Raw genomic sequence first — 25,062 nt, 5'->3', positions numbered from 1 at the left:
TCTTTTACCAAGTCTTACCAGGTACGGTACCTCCTTCACCTACCTACTACCAACTACCTACCTACCTACTACCAACTACCTACCTACCTACTACCAACTACCTAACCTACTGATGCCATGGTGATGGGTAAAATAGTGGCAAGAGGTTTTGGCTTCGCCGGCTCATTGCGGCTTTGCAGTCGGTACTAGTAGCCGGCAAAGCCGGTGTTGTCAATAAACGAGTACGTATTATGTTGAAAACCTGATTATGCCTTGGCTCGAGAATCCGAAGCGCAGTGGGCGCAGCCATCTTGCGGATGCGGAAGTATGCATAACAAATTTAAAACGTTCATTAGGAGTTTCTTTCACCCGTCGTCGTTTGATTCACAATCTTATGCACCTCCGATGTATTAATAAAATAATTTAAGACCAACATCGGCCCGCACGGGCCTGGTTATCTTCAACAAAACGCGTCACCAAACACCGGACCCAATGAGAGTCGAGCATTTGCCAAAATATGTCTAAAATGAAATCACTCACTCGATGGAGTGCTGGAGACAGCCATCGACCGGATGCGGAAGTTTGCATAAAACAATTGCGAAAAAGTTCAATCGGAGCTTGTTTCACCCGTCGTTCTTTGATTAATAATCTAATGAAACCTCTCATTAGTAATTAAAATACGTTAAGACCAACCTCGTTATCTTCAACGAAAATCGTCATCAAACACCAGAACCAATTATCATTACGCATTTCGGACGGTGAAAACGGCGTCAAATATTCTAAAATTGACGAAGAATTATTTTTTAGAAATCTCGCGGCTGTACGGGATAGTTTTTCACGGCCAGAAATACGGTATAAGCGGTTTACATATTTAGTTTAGAAATACGGATAGTTTTTCACGGCCGGAGATATCCGAAGTTGAGATGGAATTCACCGAATTAATCACTGCAAGCTAACGTCTTCTGGTGGACGCAGCTGCCATGCCCGGAGAGTCAGAGAACCAGCCCTGGCGCCTGACAGCGACTGAAGTTAGAAGACTACACACTTACTGTGAAAACGTATGTTAAGCCCAGTTAAAAATAGGCCTTAAGCTAGCACATCGTATAGTTACTTCCTTAAGCTTCTTGTGACATTTATTGTATTGGAATGCAGGTATTGCCATCGGGGAGGACTGTCTGCTCTACTCTTTTACCAAGTCTTACCAGGTACGGTACCTACTACACCTACCTACTACCAACTACCTACCTACCAACTACCTAACCTACTGATGCCATGGTGATGGGTAAAATAGTGGCAAGAGGTATGCAGGTATTGGGGAGGACTGTCTGCTCTTCTCTTTTACCAAGTCTTACCATGTACGGTACCTACTACACCTACCTACTACCAACTACCTACCTACCTACTACCAACTACCTAACCTACTGATGCCATTGTGATGGGTAAAATAGTGGCAAGAGGTATGCAGGTATTGGGGAGGACTGTCTGCTGTTCTCTTTTACCAAGTCTTACCAGGTACGGTACCTACTACACCTACCTACTACCAACTACCTACCTACCTACTACCAACTACCTACCTACCTACTACCAACTACCTACCTACTACCAACTACCTAACCTACTGATGCCATGGTGATGGGTAAAATAGTGGCAAGAGGGATTGGCTTCGCCGGCTCATTGCGGCTTTGCAGTCGGTACTAGTAGCCGGCGAAGCCGGTGTTGTCAATAAACGAGTACGTATTATGTTGAAAACCTGATTATGCCTTGGCTCGAGAATTCGAAGCGCCGTGGGCGCAGCCATCTTGCGTGGGCGGAAGTATGCATAACAAATTTAAAACGTTCATTAGGAGTTTCTTTCACCCGTCGTCGTTTGATTCACAATCTTATGCACCTCCGATGTATTAATAAAATAATTTAAGACCAACATCGGCCCGCACGGGCCTGGTTATCTTCAACAAAACGCGTCACCAAACACCGGACCCAATGAGAGTCAAGCATTTGCAAAAATATTTCTAAAATGAAAGCGCTCAATGATGGGCGCCATCGACCGGATGCGGAAGTTTGCATAAAACAATTGCGAAAAAGTTCAATAGGACTTTGTTTCACCCGTCGTTCTTTGATTCATAATCTAAAGAAACCTCTCATTAGTAATTAAAATACGTTAAGACCAACCTCGTTATCTTCAACGAAAATCGTCATCAAAGACCAGAACCAATGAGATTCGAGCATTTGAAAAAATATTTTTTTACAAGCTTATTACGCGTTTCGGACGGTGAAAACGGCGTCAAATATTCTCACATTGACGAAGAATTATTTTTTAGAAATCTCGCGGCCGTATGGGATAGTTTTTCACGGCCAGAAATACGGTATAAGCGGTTTACATATTTAGTTTAGAAATACGGATAGTTTTTCACGGCCGGAAATATCCGAAGTTGAGACGGAATTCTTATTTCTTCACCGAATTAATCACTGCGGCGACGGGAATCACCGACGTCTGCGACGCCGGGAACGAGGTTGGTGTAAAACAACCGAATCACGCGTAAGCATATGCTGCTCGAAATAGTTCTCATATGCTCAAATTTCCTAAGCTAAATCGTCATTGCTTTGGGCGCTGTGAAACGTATCAAGTCACTCGCTTACTGCACAGCGAAAAAGTACGAGCACTTGAACAACGTGTTTTTCGACTCGATTCTGCAAAACGCCATGTCACTCGGTCAAAGCCAAAACGAGGAACAATGTTTCGCCTCCATTCTTCATCGCCACACCGACCTATCAGATGTGGCATGAAGGACGACGTTTATGCTTAACCACGACATAAACATGATTCGACAACAGTCCGTGGTAACTTGAGAGAGGTTTTTACGTTGCACCAAGTAAAGCCATCGGATGTGACACCATTGACTTCTTTTTGGGAATATGCTGCAGTAGATGTCCCTGGTGATGGGTCATGTTTTTTTGAGGACTGTCTGCTCTTCTCTTTTACCAAGTCTTACCAGGTACGGTACCTACTACACCTACCAACTACCAACTACCTACCTACCTACTACCAACTACCTAACCTACTGATGCCATGGTGATGGGTAAAATAGTGGCAAGAGGTATGCAGGTATTGGCGAGGACTGTCTGCTCTTCTCTTTTACCAAGTCTTACCATGTACGGTACCTACTACACCTACCTACTACCAACTACCTACCTACCTACTACCTAACCTACTGATGCCATGGTGATGGGTAAAATAGTGGCAAGAGGTATGCAGGTATTGGGGAGGACTGTCTGCTGTTCTCTTTTACCAAGTCTTACCAGGTACGGTACCTACTACACCTACCTACTACCAACTACCTACCTATCTACTACCAACTACCTACCTACCTACTACCAACTACCTACCTACCTACTACCTAACCTACTGATGCCATGGTGATGGGTAAAATAGTGGCAAGAGGTTTTGGCTTCGCCGGCTCATTGCGGCTTTGCAGTCGGTACTAGTAGCCGGCGAAGCCGGTGTTGTCAATAAACGAGTACGTATTATGTTGAAAACCTGATTATGCCTTGGCTCGAGAATCCGAAGCGCACTGGGCGCAGCCATCTTGCGGAGGCGGAAGTATGCATAACAAATTTAAAACGTTCATTAGGAGTTTCTTTCACCCGTCGTCGTTTGATTCACAATCTTATGCACCTCCGATGTATTAATAAAATAATTTAAGACCAACATCGGCCCGCACGGGCCTGGTTATCTTCAACAAAACGCGTCACCAAACACCGGACCCAATGAGAGTCGAGCATTTGCAAAAATATGTCTAAAATGAAATCACTCACTGGATGGAGTGCTGGAGACAGCTATCGACCGGATGCGGGAGTTTGCATAAAACAATTGCGAAAAAGTTCAATCGGAGCTTGTTTCACCCGTCGTTCTTTGATTCATAATCTAATGAAACCTCTCATTAGTAATTAAAATACGTTAAGACCAACCTCGTTATCTTCAACGAAAATCGTCATCAAACATCAGAACCAATTATTATGACGCGTTTCGGACGGTGAAAACGGCGTCAAATATTCTAAAATTGACGAAGAATTATTTTTTTGGAAATCTCGCGGCCGTACGGGATAGTTTTTCATGGCCAGAAATATGGTATAAGCGGTTTACATATTTAGTTTAGAAATACGGATAGTTTTTCACGGCCGGAAATATCCGAAGTTGAGATGGAATTCACCGAATTAATCACTGCAAGCTAACGTCTTCTGGTGGACGAAGCTGCCGTGCCCGGAGAGTCAGAGAACCAGCCCTGGCGCCTGACAGCGACTGAAGTTAGAAGACTACACACTTACTGTGAAAACGTATGTTAAGCCCAGTTAAAAATAGGCCTTAAGCTAGCACATCGTATAGTTACTTCCTTAAGCTTCTTGTGACATTTATTGTATTGTATGCAGGTATTGCCATCGGGGAGGACTGTATGCTCTTCTCTTTTACCAAGTCTTACCAGGTACAGTATCTACTACACCTACCTACTCCCAACTACCTACCTACCTACTACCAACTACCTAACCTACTGATGCCATGGTGATGGGTAAAATAGTGGCAAGAGGTATGCAGGTATTGGGGAGGACTGTCTGCTGTTCTCTTTTACCAAGTCTTACCAGGTACGGTACCTACTACACCTACCTACTACCAACTACCTACCTACCTACTACCAACTACCTACCTACCTACTACCAACTACCTAACCTACTGATGCCATGGTGATGGGTAAAATAGTGGCAAGAGGTTTTGGCTTCGCCTGCTCATTGCGGCTTTGCAGTCGGTACTAGCTAGTAAGCACACATCTGCTATGCAGCTTGAAAAAAATTCTTATTACCTCTGCCAGAAAAGGTGGTTAGAGGTTGTGTTTTCACCCCTGTCTGTCTGTTTGTTTGTGAACAAAATATCTCAAAAAGTTGTGGACGGATTTGGACGAAAGTTGTTGGACAGGTTGTGTGTGTGACCAGGAAGAATCGATTCAATGTTGGTGGAGATCCGGATCCGGATCCAGCTAGTATAATTTTTTAAGTGATTCTTCACCATTGAGTTATATGGCCAACCAGGTGGAGGTATGCTCTCATCTGAGTGCCATTCTAGTTTCTGCAGTTTCCATCGTAATCGATAGTAGTTTATAGATTAAGGATTTGGAAACGCTCTGTGAGCTGCGACCCTCCCACAGTTCGGAAACTTTTTTCGCTGAAAATTGATAACTATACTGATTTGTTGATATTCGGGTTGAAAGTGTTCTCTTTTTCTTTTTTTTAAACAACTTATAGTCCCTATTAACCCCATATATGGGTTAAATAGGAATAAATAGGATTTTTATGGCTGTCCCTATTCACCCCGTTTTATGGGTGAATAGGGACAGTCACTAATACAAAAAAATAATAATCAAGAAACAATCCTGAGTTTCCAACTTATTGCTAAATTGATAGCTCAGATGGATGCACATAATATGCACCCATTATATAAACCACGGTGCCAATGAAAAAAAATATGGGATAAAAAGTTTCTCCAAACTGTCCCTATTTCTTGATTATTCATGGGTGTGTTCGTCATGGGTATGTGTCTGTGTGTCTGTGTGTCTGTCTGTCTGTCTGTCCGCAGCATAACTACCCGATGATATCATCCGATCTTGATGAAACTTGGGTGGGAGGTTGATATCATGATCTAGTTGTGTCCTGCCTACAGTGGGCGTTTTGCGCCCATTGTGGGCGGAGCCACGCCCCAAAAAGATGTCTTTTTAGGGGGTAATCGAGTTCAAGCTACATCTTCTCCGAGGGAGTTAGTGGAATCTGACAGGGGTTTCGGTATTTGGTTAGGCCAATGCCATGTGTCTAGCCCCACGGAGCTCGATTTTTCATTTTCGCCCCATTTTCGCCCCATTTTCGCCCCCCATCACGAAATTTAGAAAAGTCGATTTTTCATAGTTTTATTACATTGTTCGCTTCCTGATAGGGTGAAATGTCATACATGATCTTATATTATCACATACATCATGAAATACAAGTTTTCCAACAAATTTCAGAATCTTCGACCTTTGACCTTTGAAGGTCACAAAGGTCAAATTTTCAAAGTTGTTGGAATCGAACCGAATTTTCGGTATTGTGTGGCTAGCTAACCTCATAACTGATTATACATTATTTTATATCTCATTTCAACGTCAGTAATCTTCGTTTTGACATTTCCGGGCCTGGCCTGTCCGGGCCTGTTTCGGTTATAGTCCATCCTTCGTCATTGAATACCGCTCGCTCGTGAACCATCATCATCTCCTGACTTGTCTTTTCTATTTTCATAATATAAATATACAAAAGTCTCTCTGTCCTTCCTTCCTTCCTTCTTTCTCTCTTTCTTTCTGTCTCTCTCTGTCTCTCACTCATTCTTTCTGTCTCTCTCACTCATTCTTTCTGTCTCTCTCTCTCTCTCTCTCTCTCTCTCTCTCTCTCTCTGTCTCTGTCTCTGTCTCTGTCTCTGTCTCTGTCTCTCTCTTTCTTTCTGCCTCTCTCTGTCTGCCTCTTTCTGTCTCTCTGTCTGTCTCTTTCTGTCTCTCTGTCTGTCTCTTTCTGTCTCTCTGTCTGTCTCTGACTCTGTCTGTTTCTGACTCTGACTCTGTCTGTCTCTGTCTCACTCTATCTCTGTCTATCTCTGTCTATTTCTCTTACTCTGCTGTGGCCCTGACTTCGTGAAGGTGGGAGTACACCATCCTGGATGTGGGGGATCTGTGGGTCGCTCCTGGGACATCGATCGGCTGTCTCCGTCTCGCGGGCTTGTTCAAGAGAACTGTCCAGGGCTATACAACAACAACAACAACAACAACATATATATATATATATATATATAAGTTCAAAACACACCTGGTCACAAGTGTGCCGCACTGACCGGGTCCTCAGTCGAGGTCCTCAGCGGCATCCCGTTTCGGCCCTTCAACCTCGATACGGTCAGCTAAGGTGGGCCAGCAGGGGCACATACACATCCACATGCAGCAACTACACCTGGATGCGTACATACCCCCACCCCCAGCCAGTGCGAATGCAGAATACAATAACAAAATCGCCTCCACATCCAGAATCCACAGCACCAAACAAACATGGTGGAACACTCAAACACCCACCTTTATACTTCCCTTTCGCCCATACCTGGCCATTTCACTCTCCTCCTCAATCCTTTCCCTGCTGAAGTACAACCCCAGGACATACAACACTGTGGCTTGCTACCTGGCTGTTTCTCCTGGCCGTCTTACGTGTCCCCTTTTCAAAGGCACTGCGTTGCTGTACCTCCTCCTCACCCACCTTACGCACACAACCCATCCGGCTCTGACAAGGCCACCTGCCCCCAATGCTCTCTCCAGCGTCACCAGCCTATTCCTGGTCGCCACCCAGTCTTTCCTGGGAGTCACTGGTAGCACCAGCACAAACATAAGTTCAAAACACACCTGGTCACAAGTGTGCCGCACTGACCGGGTCCTCAGTCGAGGTCCTCTGTCTCTCTGTCTGTCTCTTTCTGTCTCTCTGTCTGTCTCTTTCTGTCTCTGTCTGTCTGTCTGTCTCTGACTCTGTCTGTCTCTGTCTCTCTCTATCTCTGTCTATCTCTGTCTATTTCTCTTACTCTGCCGTGGCCCTGACTTCGTGAAGGTGGGAGTACACCATCCTGGATGTGGGGGATCTGTGGGTCGCTCCTGGGACATCGATCGGCTGTCTCCGTCTCGCAGTCTTGTTCAAGAGAACTGTCCAGGGCTATACAACAACAACAACAACAACATATATATATATATATATATATATATATATATATATATATATATATATATATATATATATATATATATATATACGTATATATATATATAGTCAAGTGAAAAAGTAAGTACACCCCATGTAAAGTTTTGACTTTTTCAACATATTTCAACACACAGCTATTTGATCTTCATTTCAACAATATTGAGAGATAAAGGTGACATAATATAACAAATATCATGAAACATTGACATTTTGTAGTCCATTGTATAATTTAAATAAACATAAATGCAAATTTCGCATGTGGAAAAAGTAAGTACACCCATACATTTATCACTACTTCAAATACCTAAAATTAGAATCAGGTGCCCCAGACAACAACAACAACAACAACATGCATTTTAAGGCCATTTTCCCTGCTAGAGCGGGGGCTAGCCTTGCGGACCCCATGACAATCTTCTCCATCTTGCCCTATTTTCTGCATCTCTCCTTGTTAACCACCTTGCCGCATTTCTTCTTCCACCATCTTTAGCCAAGTCTTTCTCAGTCGTCCCCGTCCTCTACTTGCTTCTACATTCATTTCCATCACTCTTCTGAACTAGTCACTTTCATCCTTCCTCAACACATGACCAAACCATCTCAACCTGTTCCTCTTCACAGCATCAATCACAGGCTCTATTCCCATCATCTTTCGCAATTCATCATTTGTCTTCCTCTCTCTCAACGATACTCCGCACATCCATCGAACCATTCGCATTTCCACCCTTTCCAACCTTCGTTGCTGCTCTACGTTCATTACCCATGTCTCGCTCCCATAAATCATAACACTTCTCACACATGCAGCATACACCTTTCCCTTCAGCTTCAACAACACTCCCCTCATCATCAGCACGCCACTCAGTTCCCGAAACTTCTTCCATGCACATCTCACTCTAGCAACCGTTGCCGAGTCTGATCCACCTTCTCTATTCAGCATGTCTCCGAGGTAGCAAAATGTTTTCACACCTTCCAGCTTCACGCCGTCTCCAAGATCCAACTCAACATTTCCTCCATCTGCAGCTCCCTCTGTGCACACCTTACATTTGAATGTAGCTGCCACACTGGTTAATGACCCTCTCAGACCACTACATTTTTGATGAACCCACTCAGCGCACATTGTAAATTGAATGGAGTTCACTCCGACACCCTTCCTACACACAGCACAGGGCCACTTCCCAGTTCTTTCCACCTCGCCACATGCTTTACCACTTGCCATCACCTTCGTCTTTCCGATATTCACCTTCAGACCTTTTGTCTCCATACATTCCTTCCACTTGTTCATCTTTTCCTTCAGTCCATCCATACTTTCCGCAATCAACACCAGATCATCTGCATACAACAACTCCCACGGTAAACCCTCCTTTACTTTCTGAGCCAGCACCTCCATCACAGCTACAAATAGTAGTGGACTTAGTACCGACCGCTGATGCACTCCCACCTTCACCTCAAACTCACCACTGTTCCCGCCCTTCGTCCTTACAGCTGTGCGCACTCTTTTGTACATTGCCATCACTACTCTGATCAACCATTCCTCCACTCCTAACATCCTCATTGCCCATGTCAATACTTTGCGTGGAACCCTATCGAATGCTTTCTCCAGATCAACAAACCCAAGAAACAACTTCTGCCTCTTCTCCATGTACTTCTCCTGCAGCTGCCCCACAATAAAAAGCTCGTCTGTCGTTCCTCTTCCTGGCATAAATCCAAACTGCATTTCATCGATCTTCACTTTCTTCCTTATCCTCCACTCCAACACCCTTTCCAATACCTTCATTCCATGCTCCAATAACTTTATCGCTCGGTAGGAGCCACACTCTAGAGGGTCACCTTTCCCCTTGTATAGAGGGACGAGGGTACTCAGTTCCCAATCCACTGGAATGCCGCCTTCTTTCACCGCCAGATTACAGATCTCTGTCATTCTCTTCACACCCCAACTTCCTGCTGCCTTCAACATATCTCCCACAACTCCTGTCGGCCCCCCCGCTTTTCTACTCTTCATTGCTTTTATCGCTTCCTCAACTTCCTTCTCAGTTATCTTCTCTGCCAGTCCTAAAACTTGGTTATTCTCTATGTTGCCATCCCATTCATTCTCTGTATTCAACAGCATTTCCATATATCTTTTCCATCTTCCTTTAATTCCATCTGGGTCCACAACGATTTGTCCCACTTCATCCTTCAAGCAACTCACCCCATCACATCACACCTCTCTTTCGCTATCTGCTTTGCAATCCTGAATACTGCTCTCTGACCCTCTTCCGAATCCAAGCGTTCTCCGAACATTTTCCTACATGCCTCCTGCGCCTTTGCTACCTCTTTCTTTGCAGCCTTCTTGGCTGCCTTATAACTTTCATGCTCTGCTGTTTCTGCTCCCGTACCCTTCGCCTTCTGCCACTCCTTGAACTTCTTCCTCTTCTCGCCAATCCTCTTTCCTACTTCATCATCCCACCACCATGTTTCCGTGTGCCTCGGTGGTCCTCTTGTCCATCCACATACCTCACCAACGGCTCCCAACAGACTAGCTTTCATTGACATCCAACCACTTTCAAGCTCAACCACATCATCATCTACCCTACCCAACCTCTATTTTAATGCCTCCCTTACTGTCACCTCTTTCAACCTCCACACCTTCATTCTCGGTTGGTACTTCACTCGCCAAGCTCTCCTCGCACCTTTCACCCTTATGTCGCAGACAACCAAGTGGTGCTGTGAAACAGCCTCCTCCCCCGGGATCACTTTTGTGTCCCGGAGGTGCGGGGACACACGGTGAGAATCAGGTGCACCAGCTCAGTTGCAAATGATTAGAACATCGTCAGAGAGGATCTTGGAGGAACCTGTCTTATTTACACCTCAGACATTTAGTTTGGTTTGCTCTTTGTGGTGGAAGTGTGCGGCGTCACCATGCCTAGAACAAAAGAGCTCTCTGAGGCCTTCAGAAAGAAGGTTATAGATGCCTATGAGTCTGGGAAGGGATTTAAAAAGATCTCCAAACAATTTGAAATCAATCATTCGACTGTCCGGAAGATCATCTGCAAGTGGAGAAGATTCTAAACAACTGCCAACTTGTTCAGGCCAGGCCGCCCCAGCAAGTTCAGCCCGAGAGCTGACTGCAAGATGCCGAAAGAAGTCTCTAAGAACCCCGGAATGTCATCACGGGACCTACAGGTAGCTCTTGCCTCTGGTGATGTCAAAGTGCATGAATCTACCATGAGAAAGAGGCTGCACAAATTTGATCTACATGGGAGGTGTGCCAGGAGGAAACCTTTGCTGTCCAGAAAGAACATCAGGGCAAGACTAAAGTTTGCCAATGAACACCTAGGCAAAGACCAGCACTTCTGGATCAATGTGCTCTGGACAGATGAGTCAAAGGTAGAGCTATTTGGCCACAGTACCAGAAGATATGTTTGGCGAAAAACAAAGACAGCATTTGACCACAAGAACCTGATACCAACTGTAAAGCATGGTGGTGGAAATATTATGGTTTGGGGCAGCTTTGCTGCATCAGGGCCTGGGCAACTCACCATCATAGAATCCACTATGAATTCTTCATTGTACCAGAGGGTGCTTGAGGATAATGTGAAGCCATCTGTCAGAGAGTTGAAGCTCAACCGAAGGTGGACCTTGCAACATGACAATGACCCTAAACATACCAGTAAATCCACCAAGGAATGGCTGAAAAGAAAGAAATGGAGGGTTCTGGAATGGCCAAGTCAAAGCCCGGATTTAAATCCCATTGAGATGTTGTGGGGGGATTTGAAACGAGCTCTGCATGCAAGAAAACCCTCAAACATCGCACAGCCGAAAGAATTCTGCATGGACGAGTGGGCAGAAATTTCTCCCAGTCGATGTCAGAGACTGGTAGACAGTTATAAGAAAGGCCTACTTGAGGTTGTTTCTGCCAAAGGGGGCAATAACACCTATTAGAGCCAAGGGTGTACTTACTTTTTCCACATGTGAAATTTGCATTTATGTTTATTTAAATTATACAATGGACTACAAAATGTAAATGTTTCATGATATTTGTTATATTATATGACGTTTACCTATCAATATTGTTGAAATGAAGATCAAATCGCTGTATGTTGAAATATGTTGAAAAAGTCAAAACTTTACATGGGGTGTACTTACTTTTTCACGTGACTGTATGTATATATATATATATATATATTAATAGTGATATGATTGATGATGATATCCCGTCAAGTAATATGTATGTTGCAATTTAATTCACAAAATAAAATAAAAACATCTTTGTATGTTTGTTATATGTAATACATTATACTCAATTTTAAAAATGCTTCACTACTCAGCTCTTGGGCCCCATAAAAGATCCATTAGCTTAAAATATATCAATATTAGGGGGTGAAAGGAACACGTATAAAGGCCCAATGTACCATGAAACCAATTTGTTAATTTATCCACATGCACTCTCTTTGATCTCACGATGTTTTTCAAAAGGACAAACAGAAGTTTGCTCTGCGGGTGGTCTCATGAATTAATCATCATGAAAAAATGAGTATTTGCTAATTTCACTGGAAAGTGACAGTGACCTTGCGATGACTCCGCCGGCAGATTCATCGGTACTAATATCCAAGCACATTCATCACCATGAAAGGAAACACAATTAGTTATGTGAAATGGGTATTAAAGAGTATAATGACACAGCACTGTGGGGGAATTCCTCAAATCTGCGAGCAGAAGGGGATCAAATTCACTCTCATTTCTTCAGGTTTATGTTCGTGTTGAGTGAATGCGATTTCAACTTCAACAAACAAATAGGGAAAATTGTGAAGGCAAAATTAAAAATCATGTAGCAGTTAATTTGGATCCTTCAGATTGTCAGAGTTCATTTTAGCATCAAGTAATCAAACGCAATGTGCTGTTTGAATTTTGTCCTCACCTATATCAAGTACACTTGCTCAGATTTTCTGCAGTTGTTGTTACTGGTGTTGTTGCTGCTGTTTTACCCAAGTCAGTTCTGGTTGAACAGACCAGCGGCACCTGATCGATCTCAGAGGAGCGATACATAGATCCCTCAGATCTAAGATGTTTTGCTCTTGCCTACGTGAAAACAGGACCGCGGAATCTTCCATGATATGTTTTATTAGCCCACGTTGGACTTAGTCCATAACAGCCAGGAGCTTATGGATCGAGTCTCGTCTGTCTGCCCGTCTAACCGTCCGTACTTACGTCTGCAACCATATCTCGGAGATGTATGGACCGATTTTTTTCATACTTAGTACAAAACAACACGTGCTAGTATGAATATGCACATCATTTTGTTTCGCGATACGATCAAAGATGGCCGACTGGCAGCCATTTTAGTTGTAAAAAATCCAATGTTGAACACGTCCCCAACCATTTCTCAGACATGCATGGTCCAATTTTGATCAATCTTGGTACGAGCACAGTACATGATAGCATACATGTGCACCTCACCTTATTTTGCAATCTGATCAAAATGGCTGACTGGTAGACTGGTGGCCATTTTATTTGTAAAAAACCTGGTATTGAAAACATCCCCACCCATTTCCCGGACATGCATTTACCGATCTTGTTCAAATTTGGCACACAGATAACGAATGGTGGGTTACATATGCCCGTCATTTTCTGTTTAGATCAAATCCAAGATGAGCGAATGGCGGCCATTTTGTTCCTTAAACGTGTCCCCAAACATTTCTCGGACATGCATGGTCCCATTTTGATCAATCTTGGTACGCGCACAGTACATGATATCATACATGTGCACCTCACCTTATTTTGCAATCTGATTAAAATGGCTGACTTGGCGGCCATTTTAGTTGTAAAAAACCTGATATTGAAAACATCCTCACCCATTTCTCGGACATGCGTTTACCAATCTTGTTCAAATTTGGCACACAGATAATGAATAATGGTTTACATTAGCACGTCATTTCCTTTTGAGATCAGATCCAAGATGGCCGACTGGTGACTGTTTTGTTACTTAAATGTGTCCCAACAATTTATCAGACCTCCATGTTCCGATTTTGTTCAAACTTGGCAGGAAGACAATACATGAGAGTATACATATGCAGAAGATTTTGTTTTTAATCCGACCAAAGATGGCCGACTGATGACCCTTACCCCCATACAGCAAAATTACTAAAACCACAGGGGCGAGGACATTTTATGTCTTTTTTCTCTTGTTGTGTGTGGAGCAGCCTGGCAGTGGTCGATAAGTTGTTGCAGTTGTCTGCGGTTATTCAGGTGGGTAGGAATGCTAACACTTTGATGATGCACTCAGTATGGTTGATGCAGTGGGAGGAATTTCAGTGCTCTTGGAATCACAACATGCAAAATTCACTGTCATTCACGAGGACAATGGAGTTGCAGTTTGAGGTGCTGAAACTTCAGGGAATCGGCCTTGGTTGCTAGGGACCTGCGTTCGAAGTGTTGTGGTGCAGGTGTATCCAACAGCTTCATTCCCAGAGGAAACCGTGCAATTCAGATCAGATCAGATCAGATCTCGCGAGATCTTGGAGACGGCGGCAGGGATTTTCGAAGCTCCACACGGTCTCCACGTTTTTCGAAGTTAAGTCTGTTCACAATTGTATTTTGTCGAAACTGTATTTATCTTTCGGTGTGTGAAGTTATTGTGTGCAACTTTGGTTGTTTCTCGGTGTTTATCTTTCATAAATTGATCGTCTGTTTGCCGTGTCGTGTCTTGAGGCCTTGTACAGTGTGCACTGTACAACCTTGAGGCTTTGTTTTTCTCTCAGCGGTCCGTCTTTTGTGATCCAATAACTTTCGTTCTCTGTATTCCCAGTCTTTTCACCCATAGCCTACTTCCTTGTGTAAATCTCAACTCAAAAAAAAAAAAAAAAAAAATTCCCTTCTCTGTTATCATTCGTTTATTCATTCTTATTCGTTCGTTCGTTCTTTGACCACGTGTTTCTCCCCCATTTCCCCAGATAGTTTTCACTCATTAACCTTCAATGTTTACACTTTCCCCTCAAGTTATGTATTCCGTCATATTTTATAACACCTTTTTCTTCTTCTTCTTTAAAAGGCTGCTTTCGACTTGCTCACCAAATCAATTCATCCCCAAAAAAATATCCATCTCCTATAGTGCCTTTTTTCTACATTCCCTAAACTCTCCTGCACTCCATCCTCCATCCAGCGTCCTTAAACGTATTTTTAACTCGAAGGTCACAAGCAACTCATTTTGCAATAAATGTTCGTTTCCCATAAATCGTACACTTTCAAAAATCCAATCTCACCCCTCCCCTCCAAATCTTCCCCATAACCCCTCCCCTCCAAATCTTCCCCATCACCCCTCCCCTCCAAATCTTCCCCATCACCCATCCCTTTCAAATCTCCCCCCTTGCCCCCTCCCTCCTAAACGACCCCCTCACCCCTCCCCGCCAAGACGCCCCCTCGCCCCTCCCCTCCTAGACTCCTGCCTCACCCCTCCCCTCCAAATCTCCCCCATATCCCATCCCTTTCAAATCCCTCCCCTTGCCCCTTCCCTCCCAAACTTCCCCCTCACCCCTCCCCTTCAAATCTCCCCACCCTCATTGCTTCTCAATTTCCCCCCTCTCACTCCCCCTCCTCAAAGCGTCCTCCCCGCTTCTTCCCCCTTCAAACTCTCACCTCCATCTCCCCCAACCTTCTGCCTCGCTCTTCCCCCTCCTCAAATAACACCTCATTGTGGCTCACCCAATCACCATCAAACCTTTTGTCCGCCCCATCCTTCCCTTTCTCCGAGCTATTCTGAAATCTCTGACACACCTTCAACAGCTCTCCCTACCTCTTCCACCTCTTCCACATCTTACCCTACCCCTCCTCCCCCCTGTTCTGTATCTGATGCTCCCCCTTCCTCTTCATTAACGGTATGGACCTCAAACATCCGGGGCCTTCGTTCAAACTTAACTGATCTCTCCATACAGGTTGCTTCTGTCAAACCAGACGTGATCTGCTTAACAGAAACTTTCCTCCTTTATGATGTCTCTGATTCCATAGTATCTCTCCCGGGCTACTCCCTCCTCCGGTATGATAGACCTGAGCCTCGTCCTGGAGGCGGGGTTGCTATCTTTATCAAAAACTCTCTTCCTCACTCGCCCTGCACTGCACTCTCTCCACCTCACCCCCAGGAATACCTCTGGCTACGGCTTCCCCTTCGCTCCCACCTCTTGTTCATATGTGTGTTGTACCGTCCACCAAACAGTGATGACTCCATCTACATCTCGCTGTCTGATGATATGGACCAACTTCTATCTACTCATCCCAACTCTCTCTTCCTCATATGTGGTGATTTCAACTGTCATCATGCCAGTTGGCTGGGTGTGGGTACCTCTCTCACCAGCCATGGCTCCTCAGCAAAGGACTTCTGCGACTCACTGGGACTGACACAATCTGTCAATTTCCCGACCCGGATCTCAGTCAACGGAACATCTTCTCTTCTGGACTTGGTTATGACTAACTTCCCTGAAAATGTCTGCTGCTCTTCTTCTGCTCCGATCGGATCATCTGATCATGTCCTTGTTAAAGTGGACATCTCTCTGACCATCCTCAGGGAGCCTGCTCAGCGTCGACGAGTCTGGCATTTCACTCAGGCCAACTGGCACGGTCTTCAAGCAGCCATCAATCATCTGGACTGGTCTCCCATCTCTACCACCTCTGACATCAACTCATCCTGGGAATTCTTCCAAAGTAAATTGCTCTCTCTCATGCACAGATTTATCCCATCTCGTCTTCAGTTGTCATACCCTTCCTCCCGTCCATGGTACACGGAATCTTGTGGTGAGGCTGTTGCCCAGAAACAACTTGCCTTCGTCTCCTGGAAAGCAAATCCAACGGAAGGAAATCTCATTTCCTTTCACAAAGCCCGAAACAAGTGTGTGTCCACCCTCAGGAGAGCCAGGAAACAATATCTCTCCGTTCTCAAGACCGAACTCTCTTATCTGTCTCCCTCTTCCAAATCCTGGTGGCGTCTGGTCAAATCCGTTTCTGGTGTTTGTTCCCCCTCCATCCCCTCCCTTACCTCAAACGGCTACACAGCTGACTCCGCACGTGAAAAAGCTGAATGCCTCAACTCTGTGTTTGCCTCTAAATCTTGTGTCCCAAACCCATCCCTCTCTGTACCCACCATACCCAGTCGTACCCTGCTGCTCCTGGACTCCGTGTCCTTTCCTCCTGACAAGGTGGAAAAGTTTCTGTCAACCCTCGACTCTGATTCTGCAACTGGACCCGACGGCATCAGCCCACGGGTCCTAAAATCCTGCTCTGCTGCTCTATCTCACCCTCTCTCTGTTCTCTTCACCCTCTCTTTTGCTCAAGGTCAACTGCCATCTGCTTGGAAATCAGCCAACATCACCGCTTTGCACAAAAAAGGTGCAAAAACAGATCCTAGCAACTACAGACCAATCAGCCTTCTCCCAATTATCAGCAAAGTCATGGAATCCATCATTGCTTCGGATATGAAATCTTTCCTCTTCTCCAATGGCTTGATCTCTGATCATCAATTTGGTTTCAGACCAGGTCACTCTACTCTGGACATGCTGCTTCTGCTGTCTCAACAATGGATGGAGGTCCTCAATGCCAAACAGGAAATTAGAGCTGTCTCCCTCGACATATCACGTGCCTTCGACACGGTCTGGCACCCCGCTCTGCTCACCAAACTCTCCTCCTTTGGTATCCATGGAAATCTCCACGCATGGCTGGCGGACTTCCTCTCTAGTCGTCGTCAACGTGTGGCCCTGAATGGGTTTCTCTCATCTCCTCTTCCTGTTCAGGCTGGAGTTCCCCAAGGCAGTGTTCTGGGCCCCGTGCTTTTTCTGGTCTTCATCAATGATCTCTCTGACTCTCTCGAAAATCCTCTCTATCTCTTTGCTGATGACTCCACTCTCTGCCGCTCCATTCCTCTTCCCTCAGATCGGCAGTCTGCTGCCTCCTCACTCTCTGCAGACCTGGACAAAATCACAGACTGGGCAAACAAGTGGAACATGTCTTTCAATCCTGACAAATCTCACACTCTTACTATGTCTCTCCGAAAAGATCGACTGGACAACCCTCCCATCTACTTTCTCAACAATCCTCTCCAAGAAGTTCTGTCGCTCAAGATTTTGGGTCTCACTATCTGCCATGATCTTTCTTGGGAAAACCACATTTCCAAGCTGGCCTCCAAAGCCAGTCGCCGACTGGGCATCCTCCGTCGTGCGAAGTCCTTCCTCGGCACACCTGAGCTCCTCACCACATACAAGGCTTTCATCCGCAGCTCAATGGAATACTGTTCTCCCCTATGGGCCGGTGCTCCTGCCTCACACCTAGCTCGGCTTCACGCTGTTGAAACCAAAGCTTTCAGAATTATTGGAATCTCCCGCGATGAAGCTATCTCTGAGGGCCTTTCACTCACTCACCGCAGGCAGGTAGGTGGTCTTTCTGTCTTCTACCGACTCCTCTCCGGCCTTGCACCCCCAGCTCTCTCTGTGCTCTGTCCCCCAAATATTCCTACAGGTCGCACAAGATCTGCCAGCAACCCTCTGATGGTTAAACTGCCGAAATCTCGGCTCTCTGCTCACCTTCACTCTTTCATTCCTCTTTTCTCCCGCCTCTGGAACAAACTCCCTCACTCCCTTCAATCCCACTCCTCCCTCCAGGTCTTTAAAACAGCTGTTCACCACCATCTCTTATCTTCCCCCATCCAAAACCTTGATCTTTTCTACCCCCGCTAATTCACCCCAGATCCACCTTGTTTGAAATTCCAACTTCTTTCCTGGAAGTCCTGGCAGTGTCCATATGTTTTATACCTCTCCCACCGCCCCCTTCCCACGCCCCCCCCCCCCCCCCCAAAGCCCTCGCCCTCTCTCAGATCTCTCGATGTCTCCATGTCTCTCGGTCCCTGCTCTCAAATGTTGTGTTTGTGTCCTTCCCCCTCTCTCCCCATCTTGTCTACCGCTCCCTATGTTATATGTTTTTTGTGTCGGTTTGTCTTTCTGTGTGATTAATGTTCGCTCTTTCACGAGCCTCGACCTTGTATACAAAAAAAAAAAAAAAAAAAAAAAAAAAAAAATTCCATAACTGTGAGATCCGATAATCCTTATAACTTCTTCTTTTTCATGCCGGTCTGTCCAATGTAACTATGTTGAACAAATTGAGCACCGGCCTTGCCTCTATAAAGAAGGCAAATAAAATCACAACACAACTCATTAAACAGACTGACATTTGCCTAAGTATAACAAATGAAGTGACAGTTTCTGCTTAGGTCTCTTCCATGCCTCACGCTTTCCTTCCTGTGGTTGAAGGCTAAAATCCAGGCCCTTTCGAATGTCAAAAGAAGGACTCGACACAAGAAAATAACAAATTATTCTTGCGTCTGAACTGCATATAGCACTGATCTATGATTCCAAAGTTGTGAACGATCTCTTTGCAGATTGAGATGGAGATACGGCATGCATAAAAATTCTGAGACCAAAACTTTTCCAACGTTTTCATCTCACAATGGCAACGGAAACATTACGAGGAGTGAAAACATTTGCAAGTAAAAAGTTGTTGGAAGTCATGGTAAGATCAAATCGATTGTAACGATTTTTTTTTTTTTTTTTTTTTTTGTATACAAGATCGAGGCTCGTGAAAGAGCTAACATTAATCACACAAAAAGACAAACCGACACACAAAACACAAAAAACAAGGGGAGCGGCAGACAAGATGGGGAGAGAGGGGGAAGGACACAGGGGACACAAGGACACAGGGAAGGACACAAAAGAGAGGGGGAAGAGGGGGAAGGACACAAACACAACATTTGAGAGCAGGGACATCGGGAGGACTTGGGGGGAGGTGGGAGAGGAATAAAACATATGAACACTGCAAGGACTCTGGGGTGAATTACCGGGGGTAGAAAAGATCAAGATTTTCAATGGGGGAAGATAAGAGATGGTGGTGAACAGCTGTTTTAAAGACCTGGAGGGAGGAGTGGGATTGAAGGGAGTGGGGGAGTTTGTTCCAGAGGTGGGAGAAAAGGGGAATGAAAGAGTGAAGGTGAGCAGAGAGCCTAAACTTTGGCAGTTTAACCATAAGAGGGTTGCAGGCAGATCTTGTGCGACCTGAAGGAATATTGGGGGGACAGAGCACAGAGAGAGCTGGGGGAGCAAGGCCGGAGAGGAGTCGGTAGAAGACAGAAAGACCACCAACCTGCCTGCGGTGAGTGAGTGAAAGGCCCTCGGTGTTGACTACATCGCAGGAGATTCCAATGATTCTGAAAGCTTTGGCCTCAACAGCGTGAAGCCGAGCAAGGTGTGAGGCAGGAGCACCAGCCCAGAGGGGGGGAACAGTATTCCATTGAGCTGCGGATGAAAGCCTTGTATGTGGTGAGGAGCTCAGGTGTGCCAAGGAAGGACTTCGCACGACGGAGGATGCCCAGTCGGCGACTGGCTTTGGAGGCCAGCTTGGAAATGTGGTTTTCCCAAGAAAGATCATGGCAGATAGTGAGACCCAAAAGCTTGAGCGACAGAACTTCTTGGAGAGGATTGTTGAGAAAGTAGATGGGAGGGTTGTCCAGTCGGTCCTTTCGGAGAGACATTGTAAGAGTGTGATGCTGCTGCAAGGTAAGCAGTCAGGAGTTTTGTTTTTAGTTATCGCTTGGCAAAAATAATGATTTAATGTCAACTTAAGAGACATCAACGTACGTGACAAATCCTCGAAGGCTCTTCAATATTTCAATGGTCTTTCTGTAGCAGACTGTAACCACCTCATCTGTAGGCTGTGCACACCATCAAAATTAAACATCGTGTCATATGGCTATGGATGGTCCATCAAAATTATATCCTCTGCCATGTGTGGATTCTTTGACCATTTGTCACAGATGAAAAGGCAGTAGTTCTATATTTCGTGAGCCTTGCATGTTCAACCACCCGCTTTATTAATTGTAGACAGAGAAAGGCCAGTATTCAGTGAATGTTATACATTTGCACCTGCATGACAAAATTAATTGTCTGCAATAATACAATGCCTGTCAGCCTGTATAATGGAGCGTGGATTCCTTAACCTTTACGACTTCATTGTCATACATTTTATGCATTTTGACCAATCAAGTATAACAATATATTTTGACACCTACTGCATTTTCTTCTGAAGGCATCACTTGTGTTCGACATCAGCAAGACTCATCGGTAGAGACAAGTAAAATAAAAAAGAAAATCATATCTATATCTACATATATATATATATATATATATATATATATATATATATATATATATATATATATATATATATATATATATATATATATATATAAAATATATATATTGTTGTGGATATGAGGATTGTATTTTTTTGATTGTGTAATATTGCTTGAATATGGCCCCTCCTGCCTCCAGAGTTGTGTAAAGGTAAAAAGGGCGTCCCGGTAGTTAATTCCATAAAGCATCCATTGAAGGACACTATAATACCCTTGTTCAGTAGTTTATATCCTTATTATGTGTTTTAGGGTAAGGCCTTGTCTTCCATTAGAATGACACTCCATTGCACCAAGTGAAAGAGATAGATTCCCTTCATCCTTCATTCCCATTCCCAAAAACCTCCATTCCCCCTTTCGTCAATTGCCATTCGCATTGCCAACCAACAATTGCCGCCATTGACCACGAGGCAGGGTTGGGGAAGAAAGGCGGGTCCCCACCTCGTCATAGAGGGGAGGAGTGAGTCAGCCCCACTCAACCAACCACGAACAAGGGGTTGGACTTGGAGAGGGTGTGGAGAGAAACATCAAGGAGGTTCGCGAAGGTTGAGGGGCGGGGCCTATATAACCTGCCGCGGGACGTTCCCCAAGCAGATGAGAGATGAGAGATGAGCTTTTACTGAGATGAGAGATGAGCTATGACAAGAGCTGGGTTGTGAGGTCCAAGAGAAGAGATCATCCAGGGAAGCACAAAGCCTGCTATTCGTCACCTTGCTCGCCAGCAGCAGCGTCCACAGCAGCAACAACCCTCGACAGCCGTTTGGGGCCTGGACGGCGGTTTTGAGCAGGGCCGCGAAGGGACAGCGGCTGCCCAACGCGCCGATTGTGCTGCAGGACCCCATTGGACTCTCCTCTCTTTCCAGCCATTCCTGCCTGCAAGTTCCCCATTCGTGTATGTGAGTTTGTTCTGTTTGTTCTGTCCTGGGTAGTCAATTAAGTCTGTATAAGCTAGTAATTTTCACTGTGTCACCTGCTTTTTCATGTCCCTGTACATAACCGTGACTGCTCCTTTTTGCTTGTGTGTGTAATAATAAATCCCGTTACTCTTCTGTACGTCTTCTTCTTCCTCTCTACATTCGGTCATTTTAGAGTTTTCCACATTGAATAGCTGTGGCGCGATCGGGCCAACGTTTGGGTGAATCGGGGAAACTGTTAGGTCGCGGTGCCTCCGCTCGGCAAACCAACATCCTTAACCGCGGACCGTAACAATTGGTGTCAGGAGTGTCGGATTCGGACCTGGGACTAAATTTATTTAGCCCAAATTTTGGAACACTAATTGTACTATTGGCGTAACAATTGGTGTCTGGGAGTGAGATTCGAGGCCCGAACCAAATTTTAAAAAACATCTAGGAAAAAAATTTGGTCAAAATTTGGAGCTGCTGGAAATTTGTGTTGTTTTAAAGTAAAACCCGAATTTTGAAATCGCGCCATGGCTGGTCAAGGCGACGGGATGTCGGTGGGAGAGATAGACGGGGTAGAATCGACCCAGGACCTCGGGGAAATGTATGTGGATGAAAGGGAGGAGGAGAACATTGGCAATGTGGTTGAGGGGGTATCAGGCGCACAAAATGGAGCCATCGCGCACATGGTTGTAGCGGCACCAAATTTTGCCGCGCCCGTGACCGTAGCAGCACCAAAATGCGCTGCGCACGTGGTCGCAGCAGCCGAGCCCGAGATACCAGGGTACATGCGATTTTTTATGGACCAATTGATGGCAAAAATGGATGCTCGGAGTGAGCGATTGAGTAATAAAATTGAAGAAATAACGAACGGAATGAGGGCCAATAGGGAGGAAAGGGAGCAGAGGGACAGAGACCGCAAGTTGGGCGAAAGGGTCGCAGGGGTGCACGAGGTAACGCGGGTCGAGAAGCACTGGTTGAACGAAGTTGAGAAAAGCACGGGTACAATGACCGGGGTAGAAATCGCGACACGGGGTTTGGAAAAGCCGGCGACCGCTGAGGTAGAGGAGGGTGTTTTATTAAAGCCAGCGGTCGTCGAGGTGAATAAAGAAAAAGTGCTGGGAATTAAAATTGAAGAGATGACGGAGGTAGCCCGGGAATTGCAGGGAGAAATGGAAAATGTGCAAAGTCCCTGCTCACATCACGATGCTGTGCTTAATAACACCAATAAAGATTTGCAGGTTTTGGTGCAGGGAGGAAGAAGAATCCCCCAGGTGAGTCGTGCTGTGTATTGTGCGGGTAGATTTTGCAGGAGGATGTTTGGCGACAAAAGAATTGTCGCGCGATTGGGGTCAATATGGCACCCGGGCGTTGGTGAAGGGTCCCGTGTGAGTGGAAATGGCACGCGTGTGAAAAAAAAGTGTGCGTCAAGGGGTGAGCGTGTTACAAAGCGCGAGTGTGATAGCGAGTGCGAGCGAGAATGCACGTCGGGGTGTACGGAGTGTGACACAAGGAGTGAGAGAGAGCAACACGGAGTGTACGTGCGAGGGTGAGTGTGACACGGAGAGTAAGGTGGTGGTGGAACGTGTGCGAGGAAGCACACCTGAGTTGGTGGTAGCGCGAGTGTGGGAGAGCCCATGTGAGCGCGTTAGTGGGTGGATGCCAGAGTGCACGCCCATGGTTAGTGTTACGGAGGACGTAACGGAGGAGAGGTGTGGACCGAGGTGTGCGAACGGCGAGTGTGCGCGAGAGGTGTGGTGTGTAACAGGGAGAGCGTTGGTGGAATGTACGGACGGCGTTGTAGCACCGAGCTCGGTGAGGGTGAAAGGGGTAGCGTATGCGTGTGAGCATGCAGGTGAAGCATCGACGGTAACGGGGTTAGCGGTTAGAGCGACGGATAGCCGATGCGAGCACTCGGGGCGCGGTGTGATTTGTTGGATGCGAGGCCCGGCGCGGATCGAAGCTGCGTCGTTTCTCTTCGAAGCGTCGTTGCCGATTCGGGCTTGGCCCCGCCCCGCACGGTCGAGTCCGGGCCTTGTTGGGCGAGGCGACCGGTCCGGTTCAAGGGCGAGTGGGAGGAAGCGGAACGGTGCCCCCTCGTGGGGACGGGGTTCCGACCGGGGGAGATTGAGCCATCGGGCCCGGGACCGCAAGGTACCGCGCCGAGATGGTGCGTGGAATCTCGGCCCGACCAAACCACCTCCCTTGAACCGAAAGCCGGACGGATTCAACCTGCAGGCGACCAAACCACCCAAATTCATTGCTCGGCTTTACGAAGCCGAGTTTAATGATGTCATGACGCACCGAGGCTAGGATATAGCGGACTGTGATGATGATATTAGTGATAGTGGTTTTGATCCGAAATTTAGAAAAGTGAATAGAATTGGCAGTAATTGGCAAATTTTTGATTGGTTGGAAATTGGACGAGCAAAATTTATAGTAAGAGATGCCCCATGTGATGGGATGGCCAATCCACCATCCCTCACAGCGGGGGCAAAGGATCACTAGACTTATGGGGTTTATGGCAGTGTAAGCTCGCCGAGGGAGGGTTTGGATAATGTGTAGGGACCTAGAAGATGACCTTAGGTAAAGTTAAGATTAGGTAGTGACAATGATACCGGTAGTGGGGACGCAGGTAGATTAGTGTGGATGATAATGACGAGGGAGCGCAATAGTTTAAAGGGACGACTGGGAAGCGCGAGTTTCAGATGGGAGTAGGTAGATGAGATGATGCCGTGTGTATGGTTAAAAGGTGTGATTGCACAGGTGTGCAACTGAACAGGTGTATGGAGCAGTGTTTGAGTGAGTAATGGTGATGTGTGTTGTGTTGACCAACTGGTCCAGGAAGAGGAGGAGGGTGCAGGTGGCACCAGGTGTGAGTGCACAGGTGTGCAACAACAGGTATGAGGAACAGGTGTATGGAATAAATGGTAGTGTGGAGTATATGGAGTATTGGAATGGATGGTCGTGGAGTGAGTATGGTGGAAACTATGGAGTGGAGTGGATGGTGCGAAGGTGTGAATGGGGGAAGGATGGACCCCCATGACGAATACCCGGGGCGGGTAGTGTAAGTGTTAGGTAGAGGGTATAGGTAAATTTTGGTTGGATATTGGCATCTGTGGTGCGGGTGACAGAATGGTATTTGGATGGGTGCATTAGTGTTGTGGAAATGGCTGGGCGTGTAGCCTGTTAGTGTGCGTAGTTGGT

Source organism: Myxine glutinosa, chromosome 11 (genome assembly GCF_964187855.1).
Source record: "Myxine glutinosa chromosome 11, kmMyxGlut1.1, whole genome shotgun sequence".
Taxonomy (NCBI): Eukaryota; Metazoa; Chordata; class Myxini; order Myxiniformes; family Myxinidae; genus Myxine; species Myxine glutinosa.
The sequence above is the reverse complement of the archived record's forward strand: the minus strand, read 5'-3'. Positions refer to the sequence as shown.